This window comes from Camelus bactrianus, chromosome 5, assembly GCF_048773025.1.
Source record: "Camelus bactrianus isolate YW-2024 breed Bactrian camel chromosome 5, ASM4877302v1, whole genome shotgun sequence".
Taxonomy (NCBI): Eukaryota; Metazoa; Chordata; class Mammalia; order Artiodactyla; family Camelidae; genus Camelus; species Camelus bactrianus.
In genome coordinates this window covers 56,332,818-56,343,470 of record NC_133543.1, presented here as the reverse complement: position 1 = coordinate 56,343,470, position 10,653 = coordinate 56,332,818, and positions in this window count along the sequence as shown.

Genomic DNA, 10,653 nt, shown 5'->3' with positions numbered 1-10,653 from the left:
AGAAAGATACTTTGGAAAAAAAAGTTTTAAATAGTCATACTCTTAGGAGACTCTAGCTAGTTTATGCCAAGGCCAAGAAAGGTCATAAATATTTTGTTTGTAATTTTTTTTTTTTTTACAATTTTTTCTTTTTTACAAGAAGACAGACGTTACTTACACTGGATGGGTTTTCATACTAAACGAATGTATTAAAAGCTCTCAAAAGTGGTGACTATTCTATGGAGCACAAGACAACTATATTTTCTTAGATTACCCCATAAATCAAAAAACAGCTAAATAAGAACATTCCATATAATTTTGAAGAGCTGAAAAGAGTAGTTGAGGTTATTGTATTTTTAGGGGAACCTTCAGAGATCATGATGAAATAATGACCATGATTCAAATAATGGACATTTAATGGGAATTCTAGAAATAATTTTAAATTAAACTCATTTTTGCATGAGAACTTGGAAAAATGCCCCAAATGAGAAAAAAGTAATAGTTTATGAAGAATAGAAATAATAGGAAAATATTTGTATAATGAAAGAATTAAGAGATAAACTAACCAGAAACTGAACCCATTTTTGTAGAATCTAGGCTGGATGTGTCCGACACTGATTAGGCCATTGCTGTGCTCTACTGCTGTGACTGAAAACTCTATGTATAATTTTAAACTTTTTCACCAATTGAAAACCAGCCTGTGGCTTTATTCAACAATGTGAAATAACTCTTGGAAATAGTAACCTGTGGTTGAAAACATTCATGGAGTGTTGTCCAACAATGGGGCTGCTATGAAAGGTGAGGAAAAGGGCTCCTAGCACTCTTTAAAGATATTAATAAGAGTGCAGGATGTACACCATGTGCAACTTATTCCTTTAATCTGGTAAGAGAAAAAGCTGCCTCCACGGTTGTTAACCATGTTGGCATTTTACGACAGTTATTTTCATTTCAGGTTCCTCTCATAAATGGAATATTTTACATACACATATCAACTTGGATTAAAAAAAAGTCTAAGTGTAATATAATGGGTTATCCATTATATAGCTGTTCCAGCTTTACAACATGGGTCAAGGACATTTTATGGGCTGTAAAATATATTTTTCAAAGATTTAGAAGAAAAACCCCAACACAAAAGAAAAACCAAAAAGCTTATTCAAAAAATAGATAGACATCATTATAACTGTACTACAGAAAGACACTTTGAAGTGTTTCTATTAGATATTTTAAAAACTTAAGTCACCTTATTTGAATTACATAAAGGGGACCATCTTTTGTCATATTTAAAGCTATTTATAAAGAATTGAGAAAAATTCATGTAAAATTAATGGAATATGAAACAAAAGTGGAAAAGGTAAGCAATTAAATCAATAGAAACTATTCTGACATCAAGAAGTATTTGTAACAAAAAAGATTTCAAATTATCACCAACTGCAGGAATTAACCAGAAAGAAGAGGTACATTTCAAACAAAAGTGATGAGTAGGCTCTTGGATTGTTTGATAATCCAATTAATGAGAGGAGGGAATCACATGAACACACTGGAAAAGGTATTCAACACAAAATGGTTACTTTGAAAAAAGTAATTTAAACTTATAATATACCATTATAGCAAGGACATCAAGAATGAGTAATTAACTATTACTGATTCAAAGAAAATTATCAATTAATCACTGCATAAGGAAACTTGAAAACCCTGATGTCTTACAATGCCCATATGAAAAAACTAACAACCTGATAGTACTCTTCCCACATTTGACAGCCATTCCTAAAATTCACATGATATTAATAAAAAGCTGAGATATTTTCCTGAACTGTCAATAATGCAAAAACATTTTTTAAATTAAAGTATAGTCAGTTGATAATGTTGTTGTCAATTTCTGGTGCCCAGCATAATGTTTTAGTCATGTACATACATATATTTGTTTTCATATTCTCTTTCATTACAGTTTACTGCAAGATACTGAATATAGTTCCCTGTACTATACAGCATAAACTTGTTTATTTTATATATAGTAGCTAGTATCTGCAAATTTCGAACTCCCAATTTATCCCTTCCCACATCCTGGTAACCATGTTTGTTTTCTATGTCTGAGAGTCTGTTTCTGTTTTGTCAATAAGCTCATTTGTGTCTTTTTTTTTAGATTCCACATGTAAGTGACATCATACTGTATTTTTCTTTCTCTTTCTGGCTTACTTCACTTAGAATGACATTCTCCAGGTCTATCCATGTTGCTGCAAATGGCATTCTTTTTATTTTTTATGGCTGAATAGTATTCCATTACACACACACACACACACACACACACACACACACCCCACCACACACACATTTTCTTTATCCAGTTATCTCTTGATGTCCATGCCTTGGCTATTGTAAATAGTGCTGCTACATTGGGGTGCTACCTTTTCAATTTAGATTTTCCTCCCGGTATATGCCCAGGTTGTTGGATCATATAGTATGTCTATTTTTAGCTTTTTAAGGAATCTCTATACTGTTTTCCATAATAGCTGCACCAAACTACCTTCCAATCAACAGCGTAGGAGGGCTCCCTGCAAAAAATTTAATCAACCAAAAGTCTGAATTATTTTTCTACTCTGTATAGAAAATATTACAAAATCACTGTCACATGAAGAGGCAATTAAAAAGTAGCAGGTTGAACTTCTGATGCAGCCAAGACATCAGCCCACTAAAGCCTATCTCTCTGCTGGTTACAACTAAAGATGTTACACAAAATACAAAAAGCAACTATCTCAGAACTTTGCAAAGTAAAGAGAAGCAGGTGGATTGGGGAAAGGAGTTAAAACCTGGAGAAGTGAGTTGCACAATGGTGAGTTTCCCATTGTTTTCCTCTTTTTGCTTATGGTCTTAAGCCAAGGGTGGGCCCCTGGCAAAGCTGGGGCATCCATACCAGATAGCTAAAACTCAGAGAAATCCTATCTTTCTGTCTAGATGACCAGGAAAGGGGGTCCCTATGGGCCAGAGAGTGTGGGGTAATACTCTTTTTTCTTACTTCCTTTTTTTTCTTTTTTTCTTTTTTTTCTTTTTTTGGTTTGTGGCATACAGTGGGCTGGCCTAGAGGGGAGTTGAAGCAATGGATTTCTTGTCTTCCTGTCCAGAGGAGAGTTCTGAGGGCCACAGAAGGTAGGAAGAATTCCTGTTTTTCTTGATCTTTCTCTTTTTTCCCTCTGCCTTGCCCCATTGGTGGCCCCAGTTGTGGGAATATGCAGCAGTAAGAGGAATCCCATCTTTCTGGCCAGAAAATCAGGAAAAAGGGCCCCTGTGAGCTGGAGAGTGTGGGGGAAATCCTGTAAGGGAGAGACTAGGAGATGATCCCCCAATTCTGTGATAAAGCAGCACAATGCCAGCCTCAGCACTGAGTTGCACATGTGTAGATGAGCTGTTTTACTTACAATGCTTCAGATATGAAATGTGTGGGGTTTTTTTCTTACATCAACCAATCTTCCAACTCTCTGGACATCAACTGGGTGTCCTACAATTCAACTGAATTCTGACACTAATTACCTAAAGTTAGTATCGGACTCCACAGGTTTAAGGACTAGGTCCTGGAAGACTGCTGTTACTTCAGATGCCAGTTACAAGTATTGGGTCCCCAGGTTACCACACCTCTGACAGCTACAAATCAGAGGTTCCCCCAACTCCTCTCCCTCAGGTTCAGTAATTTGCTCAGACAGCTCATAGAACTAAGGAAAACAGCATGCTTACTATTACCGGTTTATTATAAAGGATACAACTCAGGAACAGCCAAATGAGAGAGGCATATAGGACAAGATATGGGGGAGGGAGGTGGCACGGAGCTTCCATGCTCTTTCCAGGCATGCCACCCTCCTAGTACCTCAATATGCTTACCAGTCTGCAAGATCTCTGAACCCCATGGTTTAGGGGTTTTTATGAAGGTTTCACTATGTAGGCATGATTGATTAAATTATTGACCATTGGTGATTAGCTCAATCTCCAGCCCCTCTTACTTACTTGGAGGTTGGGAGATGGGGCTAAAAGTTCTAAGCTTCTAATTAAGGTTTGGTATTTCAGGTGACTAGCTTCTATCTTGAAACTATCTAGGAGCCCCTCAGTCAACAGTCATCTCATTAGCATGCCAAAGACATTCTTATCATAAAGGAGATTTCAAGATTTCTAAGATTTTAGGAGTTCTATGCCAGGAACCTGGAACAAAGCCCAAATACATATTTTAATTTTACTGCAGTGGGGACAGACATAAGTTACATAGCTAAGATCTTGAGAATGGAACTATAAATCTCAAATCTCAAACTAACTTCTTAGTAGTACATGAGAAAATACAAAATAGCCCAGCAAATAAATTTTAAAAAAATCAATCAATCAAAACAAAACAAAAAAGACCCTAGACTAATATTGGAACCATCACTCACAGAAAGAGAGATGAAACGTATGTTCTGAACCTAAATTTGTTGACTGATGCCATCTAGAGTTAGTCAAACTGTGAAATTTAAGGGTTCAATTCTCTAGACTTCTGACACCAACTGCAAGTTTAGGGGGGTTCTCAAAACTACATTCAGGTTCAACAATTCACTTGAAGCACTCACAGAACTCACTGAGGATTATTATACTCATGGTTCTGTTTATTATAGGATTCAAGATTTGAAAATCAATATCACTTATCATGTCAATTCACAAAAGAAGAAAAACCATAAGATCATCTCAATAAATAGAGAAAAAGCATTTGATAAAATTCAACATTCATTTATGATAAATACTTTTTGCAAACTAAAAAGGAATTTTCTTAATCTGATAAAGATATTTACAAAATACTTATATCTAAACATTAAAAGTGAAAGATTGAATGTCTTCCCTGAGATTGGGAACAAAGCAAGGAGGTCTGCTTTCACTACTCCTATTCAATATTATACTGGAAGCACCAGATAGTGCAAGAAGGCAAGAGAAACAGATGAAAAAAAAACAAACAGATTGGAAAGGAAGAAATAAAACTCTCTTTGTTCAGACTGTGATTTTTCTACATAGAAACGTCCCAAGGAATTTATAAAAAAAGCTCCTAGCACTAATAACCATTTTAGAAAAATCACAGTACAAAAGGTCAAAATATAAAAATGTTTTATTTCTACATATTACCAACAAATATTTGAAAATCAAAATTTAAAACACAGTATCACTTAAAATAGTACCAAAATCACGAAGTACTTAGATAAATATCTAACAAAAATACGCAGGCTCTGTATGCTGAAAACTATAAAATAATGATAAAATAAATCAAAGAAGATCTAAATCGGTGGAGAGAAATACTCTGTCTTTGGATTGGAAGACTCAATATTGTTATTATGGCATTTTCCTCAAATTAATCTATACATTCAATGCAATCTCAATAAAAATGACAGCAAAATTTTTTCTATAAATTGATACATTTGCTTAAAATTTTATCTATAACTAGGATAGCCAAAACAATTTTTGAAAAGAACAAAGTTGGAGGACTCACACCACCTCATTTACTTACTGTAAAGGTACAGTAGTCAAGACGGTGTGGCAAGTGGCAAAAATATAGAACATGGTTCAATGGAAAAGAACAGGGAGTCCAGAAATAGATCCACAAATATATAGTGAACTGATTCTTGACAAAAGAACAAAGGCAATTCAATGGAAAAAAGATAATATTTTTAACAGCTGGTACCGTAGCAGTTTGACATCTATATGCAAAGACAATTATGAAAATGAACTTCAACTCATACTTCACACCTTATATAAAATTAACTTACAATGGATCACAGACCTAAAAGCAAAACCTCAAAACATAAAACTTGTAGATGAAAACTTAGGAGGAAATTCCTGTGATCTTGAGTTAGATAAAGATTTCTTAGATATGACACCCAAGGCACAACCCATAAAAGAAAAAAAAGATTAATTCCCTTCATTAAAATTAAGAACTTTTGCTCTTTGAAAATGAATAGACAGGCCACAGACTGGTAGAAACATTTGAAATTCACATATCTGAAAAGCAATTAATACCCATAATTTATAAAGAATGCTCAAAGCTCATTAATAAAAAGACAAATAATGCCATTTAAAAGTGGGCAAAAAAATTTTAACAGATAATTTCCTGAGTATGATCTATTTGGGGAATAAAAAGAAAACCATACAGCTGCTGTGTCCACAAAGGTAGCACCTGGAGATGGTCTGGGCCCTGAGTACACTGCACCAGAAGTTGGCCTTTATCTTGTAAAGAAATTTGGGTCTGATTTCAGTACTGCCATAGCATTGGGACTTTTCTAGAACATATACATATATAAAGAAAACTAGTGCTTTTGAATGTATCTTGTAAGGTAAACTTTTTACACTATAGCTCAAAAATATTCTTAAGCTTTTTAAGTTGTTCACAATTTAGCTGCATACAGAGCTGTATGAACTTTTATTACTATATATATGTTACAGATGGAATAATATGGCTTGAACAGGAAGTTTGGTTTAATATTTATTGCTTGGGCAAACTAGCTCTTAAGTTTCATAAGAAATGAGTTATTTAGTTAGGCTTTCCAGTTGTCTAATTTCAGAGTTTTGTTAAGCAAATCAGTCCTACATTTTTTTCTCATGCACTGGTTCATGCCTCACAGTGATAAGTCTTTTCCTTAATTTTTATCTCCATTTTTCGTCTTCATTTCTTAGAACTTTGTCTTTCATTTCTCATATCTCTTTTTCACTCTTCCTTCAAATTTTTGCAATCTCTTTTTTTTCAAATCCCTGGCATTTTCCAATTTTCTGTTTTTATAAGACATCTTTTTTTGGTACCCAGTCTTCCACTGGTGATCACTTGTAAATCACCATGACAATGTTTTTCCTGCTAGCTAATGCCTACACGTTTTACTAAGCTTTTCAGGATAGAAAATTTGTCTCCCATATTTTATGCTTTGTAAAATGCCATATACTCTTATGATTCCTATTAACAATGAATCTCAGTATGAATTAGCTAAAGCTACATCTTCCTTCTTTCATGTGTAAGCTTTACATGCATATATGGGAAGACTCAAGAAGACCAGCTCCCTGATTTGTCATGTGTATCATTATTTTTTAGGTAGCATTAGGATGCTATCTTTTGGAATTACTGGGCACCAAGCCAATAATTTATTTTAACCTGCTTAGTTTATATATATGCATTTTTTTCAGATTAAGCAACTTTTTTTTTTTTCATTTTAAGAAGGAAATGTTCCTTTCTTTCTCAATAAATAGATCGAGCTCACATGAAATTATCTACATGCCAGGATACTTGGTGCTCTAATTTTAAATCATACCTTTCAGACTCAAATGGTTCTGGAATTATGCATTAGGATACTAGGAATCTTTAATGTTAGGCTTGATAAATGCCAATTATCAAAATACACTGATATTTTCTGTTATTTTACAGCCATTTAGACCTTATTTCCTTGCTTTTTTATTGAAATATGGGAACCACATTTAGCATGCATTTCTTCTGTGGTGTGGGATGGACAAGTCTAAACGTGAAGTGAGCAAACAGGTTGAGGAGCTGCATTGTTCCTTCTGCTGCACTCTAAGCTCTTGGCTTTCGGTGCTGTGCTTTTCCCAATTTGTTGTCCCTCTCCTCTCAAGTACTATCTAGCTATCTACCAAATCCACCTTCAGGGGTAGCTGAAAGTAGCTTTAGGTGCCACCTCCCTTAGATATATATGCATTTTAAAGTTTGGATTCTGAAAGGTGAAGCAATCTCAGCTACAGAACTTGAGTAAAGTAGTGTCATCCTACTTAGAGTGAAGGCTTACTTTAGGAGTCAAAAAAAAGATTGCTGCTTAATAATAAATGTATGTTAATTTTCTTTTGCTGCCATAGCACATTACTACAACTTTAGCATCTTAAAACAACACTCATTTATTATCTTACAGTTCTGTAGATCAGAAATCCAGGCACGTTGTGGCTCAGTTGGTTCTCTGCTCTGGGTTTCACAAGCCTGAAATCAAGGTATCAGCAGGCTTTGCACCTTTATAGAGACTCCGAGGGAAAATGTGATTCTAGGTTCATTCAGGTTGTTGACAGAATTTAGTTCCATGCGGCTTGTAGGACTGAATTCTCCATTTGCTTGCTAGCTGTCAGTCAGGAGGCATTCACAGCTTTAGAGTCTGCCTCCATTTCTTGGCTCATGGTCCTTTTCCTCCATTGTTAACGTCAGCAACAATGGATCGAGTCCTTCTAACGCTTTGAATCTCTCTGACCTTCTCTTCTGCCTCATCTCTCCTCAGCTTCCCTCTTCTACCTCATCTTTTTGACTGGCTCCAGCTAGAGAAATTTCTCTTTGCAAGGTGGTTAGATTAAAGGTATTTTAATAAAAGTCTAAATGGGCTTTTAGAGGATTCCTGACAATTTGATTCCAAAGACAGGGAGAATAAATGGGTAAAAAAAAAGGAAAAGTGATAAATTTAATTCAATTAAGAATTTCTTTTTTTGTCAAAGATACTATTAAGAATGTAAAAAGGCAAACCAAAGAGTGAAAAAATACTTGAAGAACATATAATCAACCAAAGTCTTGTTTCCACATTATAAAATTGATTAATACAAATCAATAAAAAAGACAACCCAATTTAAAAATGGGGAAATACCTGAACAATGAGTAATGCTCATATGAAAAGATGCTATTCTTCATTAATAATCAGGGAAATGCAAAATAGTGCCACAATAAGCTGGCAACCATTGGATTGGCAAAAATTAAAATGTTAGACAATTCAAGTGTTGGTTAGGATTTGGAACAACAGGCACTTTTATATGTTATTGTTGGTCATATAAGTTGGTACAACCATTTTGAAAAATTCTGGCATGGTCTTGTAAAGCTGCAGATAAACATGCCTGATGAACCAGGAATTCTATACTAAGGTAAAGACTCTAAAGAAATTTGTATTTATGTGCTCCAGGATGTGCGCGCACGCACACACACACACACACACACATTCACAACAGCACTGTTTATAATTAGCCCAAAGCTGGAAAAGCCTGTATGTCCATCAATAGTAGAATAGATAATTTATGGTATATCCATGCAATATCGTAACCTACAACACTGACAATGAATAAATTACAGGCACATTCACATGGATGAATCTTAAAGATAACTTTGATTTAAAAGATTCAAGATGTGAAAAAAACTTACTCTATGATTCCATTTACATAGAATTAAAAACAAGCATAAGCTATTATTTAAGAGTAATTAGGCAATAAAACTGTAAGGAAAAGTAAGGAAGTGAATATGTTAATAATCGTGATAGTGGTTTTCTCTAGGTACTTGAGGGTTATAAAGGAAGGGGTGCTTTGGGGCCTTTTCGGGTGTTGGTAATGTTTGACCCAGCAGGAGTTACATCAGTGTTTGGGTTATAGTCTTTAAGCAGTACACTTCTGTTTAATGAACTTTTCTGTGTGCTTGTGATTATTTTCCATGATAAAAAATAATTCTAATCTTCTCTTTTTTCCCCATTATTTCCTGACTCTTCCTCTATATCTACAGTGCCTCACAGAGAAACAGTTACAGCAAGACTATAAAGAGAGCAAATATTCAGTCTTTAATAATAAAAACGCTTACAAAGTAGGTTCTCGAAAATTAGAAAAAGCTTTGCAGAGAGGGAAACACAGCATTTGAACCTATTTCCCTCCCAACCCTGGCCAGATTAGCTAAAAGAAACCCCTGAACTGGGAGGAGTATATGGAGTACAACACTGAAGAAGATTAGGGGGCCAGGAAGGGAAGGATGAGGTTTAACAGGAATGGTGGGAAAAGGCAGCATCAGAGTGGGCTGAGCACCATTTCACTGGACAGGGCAGGAGGCCAGGGCTAGGAGCCAGGAAAGCTGTTATCACAGGAGCCTGCAGGGGCTTCCTGCTGCCTACATTTGCATCATCCAAAAAAGGACACCAGCGTCCCCTGAACTGCGCAGTGGAGAGCCTAGGACACTTCTGTCAAAGATGGAGAGTGAAATCTTGGACCACCTGGTACCATACTGTCTCTTTCGCCATTCCTCCAATCCCTTCTACTCCTAGAGATCTTAGTCTGTAGGGCCCAACAGTCTATATTTAATAAGCACTTCAGCTAATTCTCATGCAAGTGGCCTGCGACACTGGAGTACCACTGCTCAGAGAAACTCCCTGATAAGAATCACAGTGGCACTGGTTAAAAATCAAAACTTCTGGGCCCCATACCAGACATGTATAATCAGAATCTTTAGGGGAGAGGCCTGAAAATTTGTTTTTTTAATGAAAGCCCCAGGTGATTCAAAAGTAACTCTGGGAAACTGCTCTAGAGATTTCCACTTTTTCTTTCATTTTTCTGCAATGTACTTAAAAACAATATATATATTTATAATAAAATATTTGCGTTTTGATAAAAATAAGTACCTGTGGAAAAGAACATACTACAAATTGTAAAATATTTTTTCTGCAGCCTAGACCTCTCAGTGCTGCAGACCTGTAGATCTGTTTACATGACATCTCTCCTTGAAGTCACAAAAATATCTGAGACTCAACGTGTTCAAATTGAAATCACCTTCCCCCAGACCTGACTCTCTTTCAGTGTTCCTCACACCTCAGTGAGCATTGCTATCCACTCACTGGGCATGCCAGAAATTCTGTCTTTCTGACTCCTTCCTCTCCCTTCAATCCCCATTCATTCCACTCCACAGTACCT